Source organism: Peromyscus californicus, unplaced genomic scaffold (assembly GCF_007827085.1).
Source record: "Peromyscus californicus insignis strain IS unplaced genomic scaffold, ASM782708v3 Scaffold_23__1_contigs__length_62951481, whole genome shotgun sequence".
In the NCBI taxonomy this organism is placed as follows: Eukaryota; Metazoa; Chordata; class Mammalia; order Rodentia; family Cricetidae; genus Peromyscus; species Peromyscus californicus.
In genome coordinates this window covers 55,134,707-55,159,166 of record NW_026294534.1, presented here as the reverse complement: position 1 = coordinate 55,159,166, position 24,460 = coordinate 55,134,707, and the positions used below count along the sequence as shown (strand labels likewise).

The 24,460-nt window shown below is 37.6% G+C and overlaps 1 protein-coding gene and 1 long non-coding RNA gene across 5 annotated transcripts in view; one reads left to right on the top strand and one right to left on the bottom strand.

Annotated features, from left to right (window-relative positions):
* The window catches only part of LOC128119161 (uncharacterized), a 40,380-nt gene extending 32,002 nt beyond the window's left edge, over positions 1-8,378 (top strand). The window contains exon 3 of the long non-coding RNA XR_008221483.1: positions 1,054-8,378. This is a non-coding gene — a long non-coding RNA (uncharacterized LOC128119161). The remainder of the gene's footprint in view (positions 1-1,053) is intronic.
* Marchf1 (membrane associated ring-CH-type finger 1) overlaps positions 1-24,460 on the bottom strand; it is a 780,423-nt gene that overhangs the window by 473,777 nt on the left and 282,186 nt on the right. The gene's annotated exons all lie outside the window — the stretch shown is intronic.

Genomic DNA, 24,460 nt, shown 5'->3' with positions numbered 1-24,460 from the left:
AAATGGCTTTCATTTATATTAATAATTACAGTTTCTCTGTCCTGTAGTAAATTTAAAATTCAACATAAAATTCTTAATAAAGCTACAGTTCACTGAACCTAAAATATGTGAGTGAATACAATATAACTCTCAGCACACTTTTATATGGGGAATAAGAAGAAAGTTGAATTATAGTTTAGTGAATCATTTGTGTAGAACAGCATGAAGAAAAAGTCAGTTACCTAATGAGAATACATAGAAAACCTTCCTTGAGAGAAGACATGACTCTTTTTTTTCTGTTTTTGTTTTGTTGTTGTTATTGTTGTTGTTGTTTGTTTGTGTTGTTTTGGTTTTTCAAGACAGTTTCTCTGTGTAACATTCTTGGCAGTGCTGGAACTTGCTTTATAGACCAGTCTGGCCTCAAACTCACAGAAATCCTCCTACCTCTGCCTTCTGAGTACTGGAATTAAAGGCATCCAGCACCACTGTCCAGCTGAAAACACGGCTCTCAAAGGGAAAGAAATATCTTGATGGAGAATAAGAAAATGCAAACTAAAGATAGATTAATAGTTTTATAAATAAATTAAAATGAATGTTATTATTTGAAAGATGGGACAAGACAACAACCACCACCCCAGTTATATAAAATAAATGAATATTGTTTTAAGGAAATATAAAGATTTAAAATTTTTATTAAATATATTTAAAATAAAGGAAATCTGCTTAAGAGAATACACAAACAAATTCTACCATAAATTTGATCATTCTATTCGTAGAACTAGTGACATCCAGCTAAGTTAATATTTATCTCAGATAATTGCTCTAAACTCTAACAGGCAGCAAAGACACGGATAAGTCAGTCCTAAAATACCGTGGAGTCAAGAATTCCTCCAGCACCATGAATGGGCTTAATTTTACAGGTTCTTTCAAACCTGCCCCCCACATATGTCATAACACAAAATCATAATCTCATCTCATATTCTTACTATTGTTTTCTTAATGTATGTGTTCAGAAGTATATTATATTAGTATATATACATCAGTATTAATTTTATTATTGATTCTTCTGGACAGATTTTGCAGGCCACTTCTTCTGAATGACCATCTTTCAAGGTTCAGCCTGTATTCCAGCCAAAGTGATGTCGTTTTTGGTCATCCAAGGATAAAGGAATTTCTAACTTGACAAACTACATTTTTCTGGTTATGAAAATTATTTGGAGATTTAAGATATTTGTACTTTATATTTTTAATTGTATTTTCTCATTTTTCTTCATTTTCCAATTTAGGTTTGTAGTTCCTTTGACAGATGTTATTTTGTGCGTCTAAGTAACCATATAATTCTCTAAGACAGTACTTAGAATATCCAAAAGTCTCTCAAAAGTTCACTGTGGTTAGTATATTTTGCTTTTTTCACATTAAAATAATTCAAATCTGAAGAAAATGTGGTGCATTTACATAATGGAATATTACTTAGCTGTAAGAAACAATGACATCATGAAATTTGCGCATAAATGGATGGAACTAGAAAAAAATCATTCTGAGTGAGGTAACTCAGACCCAGAAAGACAAACATGGTATGTACTCACTCATAAGTAGATAGTAAGTGTAAAATAAAGGATAACCAGACTATAATCCACAGCTCCAGAGAGGCTAGGTAATAAGGAGGGCCCAAAGAGGGATTCATGGATTTCCCTGGGAAGGCAAATAGAAGAGATCTCCTGGGTAAATGGGGTGGAAGGGCATGAGGAATCTGGTTGGGTGGGTTAGGGGTGAAATAGAGGGGGAGAGTAAAGAAAGCGATGTCTTTTGGGGGGGCATTTGGGGGTTAGGGAGAAACCTGGTTCCAGGGAAAATCCCAGTAATTCACAAGGATGATCCCAGCTAAGACTCCTAGCAATAGTGGAGAGGGTGCCTGAAGTGGTCTTCTCCTGTAATCAGATTGGTAAGTACCCTAATTGTCACTAGAGAGTCTTTATCCAGTAACTGATGGTGGCAGATGCAAAGATCCACAGCCAAACACTGGGCCAAGCTCCAGGAGTTCTGCTGAAGAGAGGGGGGACCAGATTGTATGAGCCAGTGGGAACAAGGTCATGACAGAGGAATTCATAGAAACAGCTAACCTGAGGTCCTTGGAGCTCAAGGACTCTGGACTAACAGCTAGGGAGCCTGCATGGGACCAACCTAGGCCCTCTGCATGTGTGTGACAGTTGTGTGGCTGAGTCTGTTTGTGGGGCCCCTAGCAGTGGGATCAGGACCTGGGAAGCTGGTTTTGGGGAACCTATTCCCCATGCTGAGTTGCTTTGCCCAGCCTGGATTCAGGGGGAGAGGCTTGGTCCTGCCTGAACTTGATGTGCCATGCTTTGTTGACTGCCATATGAGGCCTGCCCCTTTCTGAATGGAGACAGAGGAGGAGTGAATGGGGGGGGTAGGTGGGAGACAGGGGGAATAGGAGGAGGGGAGATATGGGAAACTGTAGTTGGTATGTAAATAAATGAAAAAAATTAATTAATAAAATTAAAAAAATAATCCAAATGAAACTACCCCAACAACACAAAATCTAGAAAGACAAAGATATCATGCTAATAAAATTACATTGTAAGTAAAACAGTTCTTTGATCTTCCATTGGATGTCACCTTAAATACTTTTTTTTGATTTTATAATATGAATTTTTTTAAAGATTAAGTATATTCATATATTTCTTTTGTTACTTTAAAAAATATAATATTTTTAGTTGTGTAGGTAAAGGGGAGTATGTGCATGAGGCAGGAGGTACCTGCAGAGGTCAGAAGAGGGCACTATATCTTTTGGAACTGGAGTTACAGGCAGTTAGGAGCTGCCAGACATGGGTGCTGGGAACTGAACTCAAGTCCCCTGGAAGAGTAGCAGGTGCACTTACCACTAAGCTGTCTTGCCAACTCCTTTAGAATATTATTTTAAGATGTGTTACATTTGTTTATGCTGTGGAACATTTGTTTAATGATGCAAAGATGTACTGCATTCATTGCATCTGTTTAACTCTGTGAAGCTGTGTTACTGTGCCTGCCTAAAACACCTGATGGTCTAATAAAAAGTTGAACAGTCAATAACAAGACAAGTGAAAGGATAGGCAGGGCTGGCAGGCAGAGAGAATAAACAGAAGGAGAAACATGGGAGAAAAAAGAAGTAATCAGAGAAGGAGAAGGACATCAGGGACCAGCCACCCAGCCACTCAGCCAGCCATAGAGTGTAAGTAAGATAAACAGAAGTAAGAAAAGGAAAAATGCCCAGAGGCAAAAGGTAGATGGGATAATTTAAAGTCAAGAAAAGCTGGCAAGCAACAAGCCAAGCTAAGGCCAGGCATTTATAATGAATAATGAGCTTCCATGTAATTTATTTGGGTGCTCAGTGGAGGGCCCCCAAAAGAGCCAAAGAGTAAAAAATGAACAACAACCATTTGGTGCCCAATGTGGGGCCATAGAAAGCTGAACAACAATTTGGTGCCCAACATGGGGGTCAAATTTCCATAGTGCATGAGAAAGCTTAAAAAAAAAAAAGACACAGCTCTGCTCCTTTAAGAAGTGGAGCCAGCCGGGCCGTGGTGGCGCACGCCTTTAATCCCAGCACTCGGGAGGCAGAGCCAGGCGGATCTCTGTGAGTTCAAGGCCAGCCTGGGCTACCAAGTGAGTTCCAGGAAAGGCACAAAGCTACACAGGGAAACCCTGTCTCGAAAAAAAACCAAAAAAAAAAAAAAAAGAAGTGGAGCCATTAAGCCAGCTGCGATAAATAAAATCAGCAAACTAAGTAAAAACTGCTTGTGGCAAAGCAGGTACTGGCTTCTGTGGTGATATTTTGTTTGTGCTCTAACAAATAAAGCTTGCCTGGAGATCAGAGTGAGAAGTTAGCCACTAGTTAACCATAGAGGCCAGGCAGTGGTGGCACTCACCTTTAATCCCAGCACTTGGGATCTCATGCCTTTGATCCCAGTACTTGGGAGGCACATGTATTTAATCCCAACACTAAGGAGGAGGAAACAGGAAATGACATGGCTGGGCAGAAAGAGGAATATAAGGTGGGTGGAGACAGGAGCTTGGCCCCCCTTTCAGGCTGAGGAGTAGGTGAGGCAAGAAGTGGCTGTGGCTAACTCTTTTGTCTTTTTGATCTTTCAGCATTTACTCCTATATATGACTCTGGGTGTTTATTATTAACACCAATTGTGAGTCATGCCACAGGCTTCCTACAGCTTGAAAGGTTGAATGTACTTCCTGGTCATGCACCTCCAATCTGACCACAAGTTTTAGGCTTGGCTTTCATGACCTCAAAAGCAGGTGGAGGCAGCCACCAAAGCCCTGTGGAGGTCCGTGATGCTTAGTAGTCTAAAGGTTTGCTCACACAGTCAAAATAGACTAAAAGAAATGCAGTAAAAGAGATCCAGATTGTAAAAAAAAAATTTAAACAGGTTCCAGTGTGTTTTACAATGTATATAGACTTAAGAAAGAATGAATATGGGTATTAACAGTTATAGAAAGAAGAAATAGTTTAGAACTAGTAAAGTCTTTAGAGAGAGGGTAAAAGTAATATAAAAGAAAAAGCCATGTAAAGATGGGAAATACACAGGGAGTCTGGATCCTGTATGTTATTGTGTTGATTTTGAATTTTTGAATGTTAATAAGCAAACAATAGCTACTAAGAGACATGGGATTGTGAAGTGGACTGCCTAATTGAACCAACCTGGATACTTTAGGAATGCCTTAACTTTAAAAAAGAAATTTTAAAAAAGTTTTACTTTGGGAAAGAGGTTTTGCTTTTGTTTCCAAAGGAAACAAGAAGATGTGGATTTGTTCCAGGTTAATATGGATCAGGTTTGATCAAGGGAGATCTCCTGAACCTTGACAGGTGATATCTATCAATAAAGATTTTAGCTTGTCTTCCCAAAACTTGGCGATTATCTCAAATTTTCTCTCTGGGACCCTAAAGATGCTTTATCCACAGACAGCTGGAAGCAATTTGGAGAATACTATGCCCACATTCCCAAGATGGGTATGGGAGGCTTTTAGTTATTTAGTGGGTTATGGATGCTTGTTAACATTTAGGGGAATATGGAAATGATGAGATAAAAAGGTAGGTTACTAAATCTACTTTAAATAATAGGGTAGATTATTGAATCTACTGTAAACTTAAAGACAACTATAGATTTCAGGTATTTATATTTGTAGGAACTTTTGCATATCATAAATTTAAGGTAATTTTTATTACAACACACTGTATATATGCTTTTACTCTTATTAAAGGATTTTTGTATATTGATACAAATTTAAGGTTATTTTTGTTACAACATAGTGTATATATGTTTCTACTCTTGTTTAAGGTATTGTACCTATGCAGTTCATTTCAAAATGCAAGGTAAAATTCTAGTTTTTGAAAACTATTATTATGAACTATTTTAGATAATCAAGAAACACAGGTCAGTAGTTAGTCATTTATAACAATCAAATTTGTAGATATGTTAGGCATGCTTTCTAGATCTTACAGAGACATAGTTTAGATAGAGCAATGGTTTCCAAATACTTCTAAGACCGATAGAATGTGGCATTTAAAATGTTTTGTTAACATAAGTGTGGTGATATTTTATTTGTGCTTTGATAAATAAAGCTTGCCTGGAGATCAGGGGGGAAAAGTCAGTCATTTTAAGTAAACAAGGTCAGGCAGCACATGTCCTTAATCTGATCACTTAGCAGGCAGGGTTTCTGTGTGTTCAAGGCCATACTTGGGAATAGAGCCAAGCATGGTGACACACGCCTTTAATCCAGTACCAATCATAGAGACCTGGAGGTCTATACAGACAGGCAGTGACAAGGAAATGAGGTAGCTGGGCTGAGAGCCAATGAAAAGGCAGAAAAGCAAGGCATATGAAGATGTGGGTAGACAGGAAGTAGCTAACATTTAGAATCTTCAGAGCTGGTGAGATAAAGTTGTCTGGTGGCTATTTCTATTTCCATGATCTCTAAGGCTTTCACCCCTATATTTGGCTGTGTTTTTTATTTAATAAGACCATTTAGAAATTCATCTATACCTAAGTTTTTTCATGACAATGTGCTGTGGGATGGTCTGTATGTCAAATGTGTTGCTGATTGGTCAATGAATAAATCACTGATTGGCAGTGGTCAGGCAGGAAGTATAGGCGGGACTAACAGAGAGGAAAATTGAGAGAACAGGAAGTTGGGTGAGGAGACACTGCCAGCCGCCATCAGGACAAGGAAGATGTAAAGTACTGGTAAGCCACAAGCCACGTGGCAAGGTATAGATTAATAGAAATGGATTAATTTAAGCTGTAAGAACAGTTAGCAAGAAGCCTGCCACGGCCATACAGTTTGTAACCAATATAAGTCTCTGTGTTTATTTGATCGGGTTTGAGCGGCTTGGGACTGGCGGGTGAGAGAGATTTGCCCTGACTGTGGGCCAGGCAGGAAAACTCCAGCTACAAATGGCGTCCAACGTGGTGGCAAGAGTTTCCACCTAAAACCTGAGAAAAAAGATTCTAAAACGGAGCTAAAAACAGCTTCCTAATTGTCTCTCTCAAATGAGCAGCAGCTGCCGGTTTGAGCTACTGGCGGGTTGCTGGCGTGCGCGTTCGATCTGCAGTATGGCGGGAATGAGGCCTCTGCAAGTGGCACATTAAGCTACATTGTGGATTTAGCCTTTGCTAGTACAAAACAAAAAAAGAGGTTTCTGGGCTACATGCTGCTTGTATAAAAACATAGACCCACGATGGCTCCCAGAGCTGGTGGTAAGCATAATGCCGCCATGTTGGGAAGCTGAGGTGGGCGGAGCCAGCAGCCACAGCTGCTGCAGCTTAAAGCAACAGATTCACAATAAGACAGATTCAGATGTAATAGTTTAAAATGTGTGTAAAATATACGTAGGCTTGAAAGAGACAAAAAAAGGTGATATATACAGTATAGAAACAAATACATGGTTTTAAAAAATAAAGTCTTTAAAGAGACAGTAAAATTAATATAAAAAATAAGCCACGTAGAGATGACTATTACACAGAGAGTCTGGATTGTGTTGTCTTTGGGATTCTTAACTACAGAGAGATATTTGATTGTAAAGGAAGCTGAGTTAAACCAGTATGTATATTTTAAAGATACTTTGACTTCAAAATTTGGATGTAAGGATATGTTGCTTTGGAAAAGAGTCTCTTTTGTTTCCACAGAAAGCAAGAGGCTATGGATTTGTTCCAGAGTAAGATACATCAGGTTTGACCAGCCAAGACCCCCTGAAAGGTCTCCGATGACACCATGGCCCAGATGATTCAACATCCAGAACCATTTCAAGGCAACTGGCTCAGACGAATACACCCTCATGGACTACTCCATAATCCTAAAATTTTCTTTGTTTCCCCTGAAGATACAGCGCCCCCCTCCAGCAGGAAGTAGTAAGAGAAGCTACGCCCAAATTCCCAAATATACCAAGCTGACTTTGGAGATGTGTAAAGGTTAAAACCTTCCTTTTTAAGAAAAGAAAAGGGGAGGTGCTGTGGGATGGTCTGTATGTCAAATGTGTTGCTGATTGGTCAATAAATAAATCACTGATTGGCCCGTGGCCAGGCAGGAAGTATAGGCGGGACAAGGAGGAGAATAGAGCTGGGAAGTGGAAGGCTGAGTCAGAGAGACACTGCCAGCCGCCATCAGGATAAGGAAGATGTAAAGTACCGGTAAGCCACAAGCCACGTGGCAAGGTATAGATTAATAGAAATGGATTAATTTAAGCTGTAAGAACAGTTAGCAAGAAGCCTGCCACGGCCATACAGTTTGAAACCAATATAAGTCTCTGTGTTTATTTGATCGGGTTTAAGCGGCTTGGGACTGGCGGGTGTCAGAGATTTGTCCTGACTGTGGGCCAGGCAGGAAAACTCTAGCAACAACAATGAGATGCATCTGCTCTAGGCAGGTACCAATTTACTTCAGAGATTCTGGGTATTGGTGAAACTCCTTATGGAGTTCGCTTTCATTGTAGCAAGGTTAGCCACTGGGCAAAGAAACTGCTCATGCTTTTGACTGCTGGCAATGTTCTGTGCAGACTGGACATGCAGGACACACAGGAAAAAGACTGTTGAACTTTGCCAAAACAAGGCTGGACAGTCCTTCAAAATTCCTACTTCACAGAAGAGTCTGCCAGATATTTTGCAGGACACAGAAGAAAGCAACTGACAAACTTTGCCAATACAAGGCAGGACAGTCCTTCAAATTTCCTGCTTCACTGAAAAGTTTGCCAGATATTCTAGGCCTGTAGGCTAAAGATGGATACCCCAACTTTGCAGAGGAACTTTGGGTGACTGTCCAGGCAGCCATATTTCTCCATCAGATAGTATTACATCCTCCTGAGTCTTCGATGAAGTTAAAGACTAGATAGTTATTGTTGCAGATTTCCTTAGTTATGATAGAAAGCAAATTAGGTGTAAAACTTTGGAGTCACTAACATAGGATAGATAATACATTATTTTCTCTAAATATGCTAACTACAAATAGACAAAATATTGTAAATGTAATTCTTACTTGATAACTGTTTTGTTGTGTATAGTTTTACTATGTTAAAGTTTAAACCTTTTTTTAATTTAGATAAAAAGCAGGAAATGCAAGTGAGTCCCAGGAAAGGCGCAAAGCTACAGAGAAACCCTGCCTCGAAAAACCAAAAAAAAAAAAAAAAAAAAAAAAAAAGAAAGCAGGAAATGTAGAATATTATTTTAAGAAATGTTACATTTGTTTATTCTGTGGAACATTTGTCTAATGATGGAGAGATGTGTTACATTCTTTATGTTGTATTTGTTTAACTCTGTGAAGCTGTGTTACTGTGCTTGTCTAAAACACCTGATGGTCTAATAAAGAGCTGAATGGCCAATAGCAAGGCAAGAGAAAGGACAGGCAGGGCTGGCAGGCAGCGAGAATAAATAGAAGGATAAATTTGGGAGAAAAAAGTAACCAGAGAAGGAGGAGTACATCAGGGCCCAGCCCCACACTGAAAGTAAGATAAACAGAAGTAAAAAAAGGAAAAAGCCAAGAGGCAAGAGGTAAATGGGATAATTTAAAGTTAATAAAATCTTTCAAGCAACAAGCCAAGCTAAGGCCAGGCATTTATTAGTAATAAACCTCCATGTGATTTATTTGGGAGCTGGGTGGAGGGTCTCCCAAAAGAGCCAGAGTAAAACACAAACAACAACAAACCCCCATACTTTTTTTCATTTGGAGCTTGAACACAACAGTAAATCTCATAAATTTTGACACTGGGCATTGCTAAATCAATCCTAAACTGAGGTGCACCCCAGCAACAGTGCAAAATTAAAAGCCAATAACCTAATAGGTAGGACAGTCACTGAAGAGATGAAGGGACAGTTAAAGGACAGATTTAAACAGTGATAAATGGCAAATTTAGGGAGAACTGAAATTCAGAAGCAAAACTATAATCAACCTATCTAAATCATAGGTTTTCTTAACATTGTCTATAAACACAAATGAGCTGAAAGGAAGTCAGATTGCCAATGAGCATCACACTGTTTCACAGCTTTTTTGCTGTGCCCTGGACAGATTGTCCTCACAATGTGCTTGCCTTGACCATTCTTTCCTAGAAAGGCACAGTGTGCGCTAAGATGTATTTTTTCTAGTTTATACTGACTCCATTGTCTCTTCATTTATAGATGCTGTTTGTAGCCCATCACAGATCTATTTTGTTTCTAAAAGCAGTTTACTCTACCCAACCATAAAACACAGAGTCAAACCTTACTGGTTTTGTCTTTTACTCTTTAGAACCTTGCAGATTTCAATGTATCTAGCACAGCATTGATTGCTATTATAATACTTGCTGTTACTATGTAGTGGAATTCTTTGTTATGTACTAGAATTCTTTGAGAAATGTCTTACTTCTTAGGGACATTTTTCCTAGCTACTTTTCCCAATGAATTATCTCAATCACCATCACCAAGTTAGTGAGAATCCTGTTCCATAAAAAAATTCTTCACTCTCCTTTCTTTAAATATAGCCAATCTAATGATGTTTTAGCTATCCTTATAAAAGATTTTTGTGCATTTTAACTTGTCTAGTCTGTCCTCACCTACTTACAAAGGAGCAAAAGGAGCCAAATATCACCATTATTTAAATAATTCTAGCCCAGAGAACAATGATGTTCATTATTGAAAGCCAAAATTTATTTAAAATTATTAAATGGCAAGATCCTGTTGTGTAAACATTAGCTCTCAGTTTAAAACTACTTTCCGGTTTTAATCTTTCCAACCATCACAGTGGCCAGATGTTATCATCTCTCTTGGAAAGTTGTGTAACTCGTGAGTGGAGAGCTTTATTAACAGCAGTTGACCGAGTGTCAAAGGCCGCAACAGGAAGAAAGCCTGCAGTGCAAAGCCCTGTAACACTCAGCGACTGGACTCACTTCCTTCTGACAGACTGTGAACATGTCATTGCACTGTGTGCTCTCTTTTCCCTAAATTAAACTGAATGAAAATATTTCCCAAGTCTCTAACAATTTTCACGTGCTAAAGAATTACAAACTATGATGAAAGGAAATATTATCATATAATTCTCGTAACATATGTTGTTATGCACAAATGCACTCACAAAGATATGCCTTTGAGAAGCCTGGAGAATTTTGTTTCCATAGTGTCTTTGCATGTTTTCAAAAACTCACGCATAGTAAAGTCTTAATTGCATGTGTCATTGTCTGAACAGCTTTCCTAAGCCCTGGGCTTTCATTTTCAAGTGCTAATTATCATTTTCATCTGGAGGTCTAATATTAAACATTTCAAATTTTATGTTCAAGAAAAATGAGATCACAGCCAATATGCTCAGGTGTTTCATTCTGTTGTGTTCTCTGATTCCACTAACAGCCCTTGCTTCCTCTTGTACACCTTATCAAAGTTATCATTCACCTTTTTCTCAGTCCTTAATCAACTCTCTGTAACTTTATCTTCACAGTCCATCAGACAGCGCAACCACTATTACTAGGCACTGATGTAAGTCACTCTGACCTCTCATATCCTCTACTAGAATGGTTCTCTCGCTTCTTGCTATTCAAAACAGGGTCACCACCAAGGGCCAACAGGCAATACCACCAATACCTAGGGGATTGTTGGATATGCAGTGCTTAGGGCCCAATGCAAAGCAAACTAGATTTGCATCTGCATTTGAACAATTCATGAGAGCTTCTGCACATCAAATTTGAGTGCTATTTTGATTCATTCTCACTTCTTCCATTGTTTGGCTGTTGCTCTAAAACAGCTTGAGTCATTCTTTGGAGAGATGACCTCATTCTTGCTTATCACTGGAGGACAATCCGGCACCACACCTCAAATACTTTTAAGATGCTCACTCCCTTTAACCTTCCAATTCAGTTCCTTAAACTTTCATTTTATACATGATGTTCATCTTATGGGTATGTGTAAAATTATGGAAATTCATGTATGGCAACAGATTCAATCTCTGTTACCTGAAATTTGATACATCTACATGATGTTTAGCAAGTGATGTGAATATTCTTTACAGAATATTGACAAACCTGAGAAATGCACTTGACACAGTTTTAAGAATGAAGAGTAGTTTGGAATGCAAAGTAAAGAATAAACCACCTAATTGTGGTCCATAAGCTCCTCTAGTAGATGAACCAAGATGCCAACGGTGCTTTTACCTAGTGAAAGGCTTCTGCAATCTATTATTGCAATTTTTGTATTTCCTAAATTTGCATTCTTTTAAAAAAACCTTTTTTAAAAAAATTTTAAAAAAAAATTTTATTTTGTGATTTGAATCTTTTGTCTGATTGTATGTAAGTGCCTATAATGTCTGAAAAGGCCAGAAGAATATGTAGGATCACATGGAAATGAAGTTATAGGCAGTTTGCTGCTTCCATGTGGGTGCTGGGGAATGAACTGGGAAGGGTCTTCTGCATGAGCAGGACCACTGTTCATTGCTGAGCCATCTCCGAGTCCCCATAACTCTGTAGATTTTTAATACTAGCTAATGTTTTGCATGTTTAAATCATACTAAATGGAGAAGGTCCCAAAAATTTACTAATAACATTGCCTATAGTTTTCATTAGAGTAAGTCTCTACAACTTACAAAGTGTAGGTATCATTCAGAAGAAACAAGACCAAAAAGCAAGAGAGTCAGCATCTGCCTTTGGACAAATTCCATAGTCCACATGCTCACTTGTCATGTGACTCTGAAATGTTCCCAGAAAAAGAGAGGACACTCCATCAGTTCTGCAGAAATCCTTATAATACATGAGGAATTTAGAGTGAAATGGTCTAGATTATTGAAAATAAAGAATTAACCATAAATAATATAAATACCTTTTCTTTTTCCCACATATCCTTCTAAAAGTACAAAATAATTTCATTTGTATCTATATGAAATCTAACTATCTTGAAACTGTATATCTAGTCTATTTATTAGTAATATCTATCACCTATGATGTATATCTATCAACTATTTTCTGTATATCTACCTATCTCTACCTGTCATCCATCTATGCACCATCCATATAACTAACTTATCTGCCTTTTTGTCATCTATATAAGTATATAAATTGAAAAGTTAAATGGAAGTATTTGCTATCATATTTATACTTTAAAATCTATGGCCAATATTCCTAGACAAAAACTGCACATTATTATGAATGTATATTATCTTGTATTTTTTTCAGAGACTGTGCTTCTCTCAAATCAGAAGGTCAATACTGCCTTCCTCCAGCGTATCTGTCTGGATAACTCCATCCATGCTATCCTCCAGCGTATCTGTCTGGATAACTCCATCCATGCTATCCTTCAGGGTATCTGTCTGGATGACTTCATCCATGTTGTCCTCCAAGGTATCTTTCCTATATGACTCTATCCACGTGATCAATATCTTTTAACATTAAGGGTTTGCTAAGCACCAGAGTCTTTGGCTGTGGCACAGACCTATTAAGCATGCAAAACCCACTTGGTCTTTCCTCTTCATCATTATCTGAGGAATGAGTAGGAAGGGAGACTAATGTCCCAGAAGCCCATTCACCCATTGTACTATGAATGGCAGGTTTCCTTGTTTTGTCTTGCCTCGGACTCAGAAGCCTGTATCTTATTCCAACATCTATAACTTGCTTTCTAATCTGCTATTCTAAAAGCAAGGTAAACACTCAGATTTGTACCACTTCTTGTCTCTAGGGTTGCAAATCATAGTGGTCATTCAAGGGAGCTAAAATGATTAGAAGAATTAGAATAAAGGTGTGATAAGTATTTTAGAATAAAACATGAGAAGAGTCAACTCATTCTCAACCTTTCTTCAGAATCACTGTTTGTATCAATGGAAACACTTAAATAATATCTCATTTAAAATGTACTGTGTGTCACGTATCATTTCTTCAGTTTTCTTTTCTTTTAAAACTCCCCCCAAGACTGTGGGTGTAGCACATTTGCAGGATATTTGCATAGCATGTACAATACCATGTTCAATCACCAGTATGACAGGTAGATGGGGGAAGGAGACGGGGGAGAACATGTAAACATTACAGCTTGGATGGAAAGGTATCCTAGCAGTCAGGAGCCAAGGATACCACAAAGTCACACTGCACAACAAACCTTACATGAGAGATTAATTGGGAGAGAAGAAACCAGGAGGGTGACTGCCTCTGTTTGAGCAAGAAATGGCAGCAAACTCAGCAGGATACAGGGCTTATATAGAGGTTCTTGGGAAGGGGCTGAAACTTTTCAGGGTGAAGCTTTCCAGGGTGGGGATTGGTAGTATTTCATGTCCAGAGATTGGGCTTTTTACTCTGTAGGGTAGGGGCAGGGTCCAGCAGTTAGGATAATTAGAGTGTTCTGTGGATAGAACCTGGCAGTTAGAGGTCATTGCGGGAGGAGCCTGGCCACTTGCGTGGCTCAAGGAGCATAAAGAATATGAATTATATAGTCCCCCAAGAGACTATATAATTAAATAGTATAACCAATAAATAATGGGATATGAAAAGTTCATATCTTCTAACTACTCAGTGAATAAAGTAGAAAGCAAGTTCATCTTGAACAAACAAAGCATGTGGCATACAACATTCAATATCCAGTCAATAGCAACACTGTTTTCAAATCTATTAGAGAAAGTTAAGATGACTTGCTGAACTTGTAAAGTTTCCAGATTCAGCACTCATATGTTGGCTCCCAATGATCTTTAACTCCAGTTCTATGGGCTCTGATATAATATTCTGGCCTCTGTGGGCCATTTCATACAACAGTGCACACAGACTCACAAATGCACACACACAAACATATAGATAATAAACAAATAAGTAAAACTTGTTTTTTATGAAACAAAAAATACCTATTTAAATTCTCCAGAAAGATGAGGCATTCTTTGATGTTTCTTTCAAATGTACAAAGGGCTCGTTCACATGGTTTCAGATTAAACTACATGATATTGTTCATAGTTGAGCACTGTTTAGTCTGTAGTGTTATATCACAGGGGATTTGAAAGAGAAAACCACGAGTCTAATATTTCTCTTTCTCTTTTTGTTTCTTTTTTTAATTAAGAAAATTTTTTCATTCATTTTACACACCAATCAAAGATCCTCCTCTTCCCTCCTCCTCCCCCCCCGCCCAGCCTCTGCCTCCCAATCCATCCCCACTCCCTCCCCACAAGAAGGCAAGGCCTCCCATGGGGAGCCACATCCAGTAGAGGTAAGTCTAAGCCCTTCCCCCTGGCTTAAGGCTGTGCAAGGTGTCCCATCATAGGTAGTGGGCTCCAAAAAGCCTGCTCATGCACCAGGCATGGATTCTGATCCTACCACCACAGGCTGAGCAAGCCTTGAGAAGTCAGGCAATAAGCTGCACTCCTCCATGGCCTCTTTGTCAGTTCCTGCCTTCAGGTTCCTGTCCTGATTCAGTTCCTGCCTTGACTTCCTTTTAGGAATAGTACCTGGATGTGCAAGATGAAATAAAACCTGTTTCTCTTCCCCCTCCCCAAAAAACTATTTCTCCTTCAGTGTTGCCATGTCTGAATCCAGTAAAGGCCCTTGCAGTTTGTGGCAATGCCTCGGAGGATGCTGGCAGTGATGATGGCCAAGGGTGGAACAGACAGGCAACAATTGTCAGTGAGCAAAACTATGCCAGTATCACTGATCTCAGAGCTTTCTGCTTGGTGTACAGGGAGTTGTTTTGTGTTTGACTCGAAATACTTGGATCTCAGGTTTGTTTTTAGTCCCAGGCTACTTTAACTTTGAATAGTAATAATAAGAAGAACATTTTCTGGCTGTGCTCAGCCAACGGGAAGCATTTAGCATGGTGTATCACTGCAATTTCCAGGTGTTGCCACCGTGAAGTTGCAACAGCTTTGTTTTGGTCCATAAAGAAGCAGTTCAAGCCCTTCACGGGCCTCTTCTCTTTTGTATGTTCTCCTTCTTGTTTCCCATACTTTTGTCTGTTTTGATTTACACTCTGCAAGACGGAAATTATAATTAAGTATGCTTCATTCACCATCCTTTTGTGACTTTGGACTCCTTTCCTCCACATTTTAAACAAGCTGTTATCCAGACTTTGTTTGAAGAAGGACACTTATGCCTCATTAGGTCACAAGGAGGTCATCTTGACTTGAAAGAGCTTTAGTTACTAGAATACTACTCCTTTCTGTATCCTGGGACATGAGAGATGTAAGTGACTTTGAGTGCTCTCCAGTTTATTCCTCTATTCAGTGTGTTAGGGCTATATAAGTGGGAGGAATAAAAAATAAATAAGCGAGAGAATACAAAAAGCTATAGTAAGCTAATAGATCTACAGTCTTGTAAATAGACTTATAAGTGCTACCAAGATGTTAAGAGTAGGCTTCTTGTGATTGACCACTTGACTATTGGTCAAGGCTACACTTACTGAGTTTTCTGTCCTTGAACTTGTTCATTAGGTGCCAGATGCATATTTATAATATGGATGAGCAACTTAATGACACAAAAAGATAGCAGTCCTTAGTGGATACACATTTATACTGAAATTTTTGTCATTTAAAACACGTCTGTTATAGGACATGCAAGATTTACTTATGTTCAAATTAGTCCATCCTTCTCTGCGGTCAATCATGCAGCTCATCTTTATATCAACTACCCCAAATGAATAACTTTTTTATTGTGTGAAATTTCCAAGTACTTATAAATATTTGTAGCAGGAACAAACGTACAAATGTAGCACACAGAAATGCTTCAGTTTTATAGAGTTCTTGTGCATGTGTTATCAGTGCTCCAGTCACACTCTCTCAGTTCCCTTTACCAGTATCTAACACAATGCTCTTCTGACCCTGAGTGCTTTGTCTCCTACAGGAAGCACCTGTATCTCTTTGTGAAAAGGCTCTTCTCTAGAACCCACTCCATCCATGTACAGCTGATATAACAGAAGGCATTTAAAAACTTATTTCCTAACAGTATCTATAGTCAATATGGGATTCCATACAATCAATGTAAAATTTATGGACAGCTTGGAGACATGAGCAGGAACACACTGAGGTGTGGCTCACTCAAGCATGAGAGAGCTCCCAAAACAAGTTTCCATGAGAACTGTTAGACTCTCACTTAGGATCCTTCATGTACTGCCTTCCTTCTTCATGTCCCTCCTATATGTTACTACGAAGACTTCCAAGGAACTGCTTTCACATATAAGGTCTCCACAAAATCCAAACTAAAAAGGCCATTGTTGAGTACTTCTCACCTGGTCATTTAGAATAGCAGCTTGGATGGGAGAGCTCACATCCACACAGCTTCAGAGATTGTGATCCACTCATCACACTGGGATCCTTGCTCAGAAGCTAATTTCATGCACACTATCACCAGGTGAACTCTGTCTGATTGCCCTAATAATTTATCCTTAAATTTGTACTTTGGCAGTGAAATTCTATGGATTAAAAGGTCAACACCCAAGGGCTTGTATCCTCAGAGAATGCATGATTTTAGATTCTGCCATATCCTAATCATATCCCCATTGGACAAACAGGTTCTCCACCTCTCATTGCCACACTGACCCAGCAACCATTGTCATGCTTCTACCACGACAAGCTTGAGTGTGAACCTTAGGATGGTCACAAGGAGTTGCAGGACAAAGATGCAGGTATCTCTCAGGTTCTGTACCCACCCCAACAATATAATATTGAATTGAAAAGAAAGAAAAACTCACCACAACAGATCAAGGAGATTACAAAAAAACAACAAAAAGGTTTCAGAGGATCCCTCACCACCCCACCCCCCAAAAATATGGCATGACCCTGATCATTCTTTTCTTTCTAATGATAACAAAGACTTCAGCAGATTAAAGGAAAAGTATTTCTCGTGTTCTTACCACAAGGAGATAAACCACCTGAAGCAAATAATGAAATATACTCAACTGATTGGTTCTCAGCCTTGTAGAAGACTCTGCTGATCACTTGACCCAACTTTCACTTCTTTGTCACTTTTAACCAAGGAACCTAATTATTCTCCAAGTCACATGATTTGATGTGAATCAGAGATTTCTTTTCAGTCTCCTTCATATCTGACTCTGGTAATAGAACTAGGGTCTGTTCCGTACATGTACAGGAAAGCTGCTTAAGGTAACTTATGGACTGCTTTCCCCATTTATCTTTAATTCACCCTAGAGGGGCCAGTCTCTTACATGAAGCCATCATCTTGGTTAATAAGGTAACAATGAAGATAAAAATCATGGGCTAAGCTGGCAAAATAGAGACAGAAGGCTAGATCCCAAATAAAGAAACCATACCTGCCCTGGATTCCCTTCAACCCAAAATTCCTTTATCCAAGATAAAAATACAAACTTCCCTATCACTGATTTTTCTTTTCCTGTTTTATGTAAGCAAATTTAACTTTAGCTAACACAAAAAGAATTGCAATCATTTTCTCTTAAAGAAAGTTCTAAAATATAATCAATCTCTGCCATCTATTCTTTTGAAAAAAAATTAGAATGATTAAAAAAAATCTTAGAATTTTGTTCCATTCTTTGATTTGAAAACAAGCCCAATGAAAAGTTAATTACTCAAGCCTCTGCCTCTACTGAGACTGACAACTTTCAAGGCAGTAGAAAAGAACACAGAGCATGGTTGGCACAGTCTCTGATGCAAACATCCACAGATACAGAAACCAGTGAGTCACAATGATGCCTGCTGAACTTCTTTATTCCCTAAAATTGCAAATGCAGATCCATTGCCAAAAACTGCAGGTGCCTCATCTATGCAGAGCAACAAGATTTTCTTTTCAGTTGAAGTCTCTGGATTGGCACAGGAAAGTTTTCACCATCTGAAGATACCAAAGGCCTTAACAGCTTGCCAAAAATGGTTCACGGAATAGAAATTCTTCATTTATGTTTGATGCATGCCCAGAAGAGCTGGTTCAACTGAAGGACAACAGCAGATTCATCTCCTATACTGCAGGGCAATAACAGCTACAGGTTCTCTGTGATCACTCTAAAATATTAAAAGACATTTCAGTCATTCTAAACTGTGACATTTTACATATTATAGAGGAACAAATTCAATTTACTTCCCCATATATGACCATGACATTTCTAGGACATACGGCTTCACCAAGTGCTTTCCAATGTGTTTGGATTCTTTCTCTTAATGGTGTGATAAGCAGTTCTGTAGAGTGCTTCAAGACCAGGCTTTTTGATTGACATCAGTCCAAATTTTTGATGAAATTCTGCCCTTTTCAAGTTGAGAGTTCTCATTAAAAATTCCACAGGATAGAGGCATTTTCTGGATGGGTAAATAAAACATGATTCTTGAACTCTCTGGTATTGTATAAAATTTTGGCAAAACTTTATCGGCATCACAGCTTTTATACACCATCAATCTTAGCAATCAAATTAAAATTGAAAACATATAAGCTTTGTTTATGCTTCCAAATCAAAATTCAAGTGATATAAATAAACACAGATGTTCATGGTTCTGAGAGTGGTTAATTTTTTGTCAATTCCTATCAATGGGATCTTATTCAAATTGTTACATGATGTGAAAATCATGAATCTGAATTATTCAGTAATTTACATCATTTTATGGCATAGACACTTTTTTAAAATCATGAAAATTTGGTGATAAACTTTAATTTCGGTATTTTTTGATGAAGATAGAGAAATGGAAGAAACAAAATGTTTTTAATTAGTTCACAGATTGGAAGTAAATAACCTAGTTGTTCAGTTTTCAGGCCTCTCATTTAGTGCTGCTATGAGTATAGTTACTCTGTTTCTATTCTTTCTGTCCTCATTTTCTCACATGAAATATAAACATTTTATATGAATTACATTAGATAATTTAGTGTACTATAAAATTCTATTCACAAATCCAAATTTTCTTAGCTTTGCTTTGGGGTCATATTCTGCTAATATTGTTAAGTTTTGTACAATGAAAATGGGCACTTGCCCATTCAAATACAGTTTCTTTCCTGCCGGCCATAAGTTGTATTTTCTCAAATTTGTATGTTAGTTTGGCAAGTCTAACCTAAAGTTATGACATGAGAGTTACATTTGGACTGATAAATGTAATTCCAATGTAGGAATTATCTAAAAATATCTAAAAGAACTTTGGAAATTTTAGTAGGTAGTGATCTTACCTAAGAGCAAATTTTGAGGTGTCCCCCCAGCAAAACAAACAGAAAACAGTACCTCAAATAAAGGAGATTATAGCAACATAGTAATATTTAAAAGATCTTATTTCTCATTTACTTATAGTCTTGAAATAAATTATAATGAAGAAATGTAGAAACTGTTTATCAATAATGAGAAGTACTACATAAAGTGTAAGCCCATAAAACTTGATTTATAGTTAAAAATAAATTTTCTGTTATAAAATATAAATATTTATGAGTTTACTAATAATTGAATGACTTTCACTTAGAAAAGTTATGAAAGTCTCTGCAGTCCTCAAGAAATAGAACTAGTAAAAGGTTTAAGATGACATATTTCTGCTCAGTTCAAGTCACAACAAATCAAAGCTGAGATGGGTTTTAAGGACACCTAGAGAGATTCCACCCTGTTTCTTCTAAACCATTTAGGATGATCCTTTCATGGATATGCTACACCATGACTTGATAAGTGTGTGAAGAATGTCCCTCACTATCCCCAATGAAAGTGCCAATGACCCTAATGATGGCTTAGGTGTGGTTCTCAGAGTGACTCACCAAGTGATTGCTTGATCACATCCAGTTTGAATAATAATATTCCCCACAAGCTCATAAATTTGAAGTCTTAGTCACCAGGGAGTGGCACTATAAGGAGGTATGGACCTGTTGGAGTAGGTAGGGCCTTGTTGGAAGAAGTGTGTCACTGGGGGTGGGATTTGGAGTTTCAAAAGTGCAAGCCAGGCCCAGGGACTTTCTGTCTTCCCACTACCTGTGGATCCAGATGTAGAACTCACAGATCCTTTTCCCGCACCATGTCTACCTGTGTGCCTCCATGCTTCCCACCATGCTGATAATGAACTAAACTTATGTAATGGCAAGAAGACCCCAATTAAATGTAATTTCTTAAAGGTCTTATTAAATAAAAAACATGAAGCCAGATAAAAGGGTGAAAACCTGAAAGACCAGGGAAATAGGGAAAGCCACAGCTAACCTCACCTCAACAACACTGCAGCTTCCAAATGCTGTCTACCCACGCCTATATGCCTTGCTCTTCTGCCATCTGATTTGCTCTCTCTATTCAGCTACATCACTTCCTTTTCCTGCCCAGCTCTGTCACTTCCTGTCTATCTGTACAAACCTCCAGACCTCCATGGTTAACTAGTGTTGGAATTTAAGGCGTGTGCCACCAGACCTGGCTCTGTTCCCAGTGTAGCCTTGAACTCACAGAGATCCAGACAGATCCCTGTCTCCCAAGTGATAGGATAAAGGTGTGTGCTACTGTTGCCTGACTTCTTTGCTTACTTTTAATGACTTGCTTTTTCCTCTGATCTCCAGGCAAGCTTTATTTATTAAAGCACAAATAAAATATCATGGAATTTCAGCACAAATAAAATATCACCACATTTCCCCTTTTTTTGTTTAATAAAAAGTTAAAAAAAGTTATAACTAATATAAGAGTTAATATGGTCATGTTATCTCTTCACAGCCAAAAACCATCAATGAAGACATCCAGATTCCACAATTAGTCTATTGTTTTGTCATTTGAACCATTTGGTTTGCAAAGTTATCCTAAGAGACTACTGCAGTTTTCCACCAACATCCAAAATTGTTAAGGACTGCAAACACATTTTAGTGTTAGAATTCTTGCACACCATACTTTACAACCTGGGGTTCAATTCAAAGCTCCACAAAATTAAATTAAATTAAAGTGTGAGTTCAATCTATCAATGAAAGACAGCATGCAGTTAATTAACCTTAAATCTTTTGCACCAGAACTTTTGGTTGTTCCTGCTCATAGTGTTTTTCCCATTTGCTCACAAACTCTCTTTTGAAATAAATTATTCTAAAGATTGTCATATTTCTTGTCTGATTTGCTTGTGAAGTTTAACTTTCAGCATACAGTCAGGCCACTGAATTTTCTATGGTAATTTTGTGTTCTTCACAATTCATGCTCAATCCATATCTTAATCTTGATAGGGTTTTGGATAGAGCCACTATGAAAAGCTTTGAATTTCCTCAGTTCTTTGATGTATCATGTTTGAATGAAGGATTCATATTTGTGATTTGTTTCAATGCTTTAGGATGAAATAATTTTTTTCCTAGAACTTGAATTTATTTTGACATATTTCCACAGAAGTATTCCAAATGGGAAAATACATAAATAGATTAGGACTCAGGGAGCTTAGTTGGCCATCTCCAAGCATTACATCATCCAGCTATCTCGCTGTATGATATAAGCCTACCTACTCTTTTTATTCCCTTCAACATTACAAAAGTAAAAGTATGTTCATTGTGTTTAAATTTTTTTTCAGATTATTTTGAACTCTTATTAAATTTCAACCTGTACTCCTTCATACTTTATAAACACTGGAGTAAGTGAAACTAAGTTGTAGTATACATGTAAGAGCACACAGAATAGCAGCATTCACAAGAATTTTTACTTTAATGTTAAAATAATAACATACTAGTGATATGTACAAACATTAAATAAAATCAGTATCAATGTAAACTATGAGAGATATGCAAGGAATTTCTTGCAGAGAACTAAGAAAAAAACTTATGAGTTTAAAGCAGACATTACCTAGAATTTTTCAAGAATGTGTGTATATATATATATATATATATATATATATATATATATATATATATATATATGAAACCAAAACTATTTAGCTGAGAATATAGGAAGGGTTTCAGTGTGGCACAGCCACATACTCTGGTTTGCCTGGATGGTCTCAGTTCATACAAGCTGACTGACCATCACGTCTCGTAAATGTTCCTCTCCTATTAAGAATAGTCCTTCTTTAAATGACAAAATTATGTATTCATCTCAATAGCAAGGAATTGTTCATTTGGGAGGATTTGGAAGTAGTATAAACTGAAATGGTGGCATTTCTTAATGATGAATTAAATGCCCCAGAGATAGGTAGAGTTACATCTCTATTTATGCTAGGACAAATATCTTAATCCATTCTATTAATGTATCCAAACATGAAGCTGGTTTGATATGGATCTTTAGACTATGCAATATACTGGGTTTTTTTGTTTATAAAGTAATAAAAGCCTACATATTTCTCCCCTCTCTAAGCCTTTCAGAGAGGAACTTCTTGGGTCTATCTTATGAGGTAATTCTATGTGAAAGCAATAATTACCAATAAGCACTCTTTAAAGAATTAGTAATATTTTTTATATTTAAAAGAAAAAAATGATAAAAAGCATAATTTCTCTCTATCAATACAGTATTTTGGGTAAGGATTATATTAATTTTCACAATTATTAAAGCTAAATGAAAAAATTTGATTTTCCCTGTGATTCTTTTAAAACAATAATTAATAGTGATTTAATGATAAACAGTCTTGGGCTTAGGGAAATGGCTCAGAAGGAAAAGTGCCTAGTGTCAGGACATGAAGACCTGAATTCAACCTCCAGCTTCCATCTTTATAGCCAAGCACAATAGTATGTACCTTTAATCCCAATGAAGGATCTCTGGAGCTTGCACCAGCCAGTTCTGCCAAATCAGTGTGTTCAAGGCTCAGTGAGAGACCATGACTCAAAACATAAGACAGAAAAGTGACCGAGGAAGACACTCACAGTAGACTGCTGGCCTTCATGTGGTCACACATGAACATACACAGTGTAGGCAGAGATTTTTGTCAGGATCATTGAGTCCCCAATAAACATACAGAGACTTATTATTGATTATAAATGCTCAGCCAATATCTTAGACTTGTTAGTAACTAGCTCTTACAACTTAACTTAACCCATATTTCTTATCTGTGCTCTACCATGTGACAGTATCTTTTTTCAGCATGGCAAGTTCATCTTCTGCTTCCTCTGCATTTCCTGGCAATTCTGCCATTCCTCTTCCCAGCATACTCTCAGTCTGGCTCTCTTGCCTAACATCTTCCTACATAGCTATTCAACAGGTAGCCATTTATTAAACCAATGAGAGCAACACATATTCACAATATGCAAAATGATTATTCGACAGCATTTCCCCCTTTTTGTCTAATTAAAAAGGAAAGTTCTAACTTTAGTAAAACTATATAGTTATCAAGTAAGAATTACAGTTACAATATCTAGTCCACTGACAAATTTAAAGAAAATACTTTATTATCTATCGTATCTTTGTGAGTCTAAAGTTTAATACCAACATTGCTTTTTAAAAATCATAACTAAGGAAAACTATAAGTTTAACTATTTAGTCTTTAACTCCATTAAAGACTCCAGAAGGATGAGTATATTTAAACTTTCTGTTGTGATATTAATGGTCATATAGAGTATAACTAACTCTAACCTTAGGCTTCATGTAGCTTCTAATACATGATTTCAGGCTTGAGTAGGAAGCAGGTATTTAGGAATTGAGCCTGTGAATCAAGATGTATTTAATAGATTATGGTCATTTAACCTCTCTGAGATCTGTTGCGTATGACATTTAAAATGTTTTAAGTTTTCTGAAGTGAACAATGAACATTTCTAACAGTGACTTTTGAAATCTCCAAAAGATGATGGGACCCAACAACAATGATTCCACCTGAATTGTGGTAATGTCACTAAGCTGACAAACACCATCCAAAGATCAGCTGTGGACTACTAGCTGCTCAGGACAACTTATAAAAAGTTAGTTAAGATGGTTTAGCCTCATAGACTACTCTAGCCAGGACTTCAGATAGCCTTGGATTGTCCCATCACACTAATAATGGACAACAGCTACATTTCCCTGGGACTTGATCATTTTCTCATTTTTCTCAGGATCCCCTAAAGATGCCAGTACCAATGTCAACAGAAAACAGTCAGGAAACATGGCACCCACATTCCCAAGAGGTAGAGTGGATGTTTTTAGGTCATTCAGTGGATTATGGATGTTTGTCTTTGGTTAAGGAGATTGGTTGC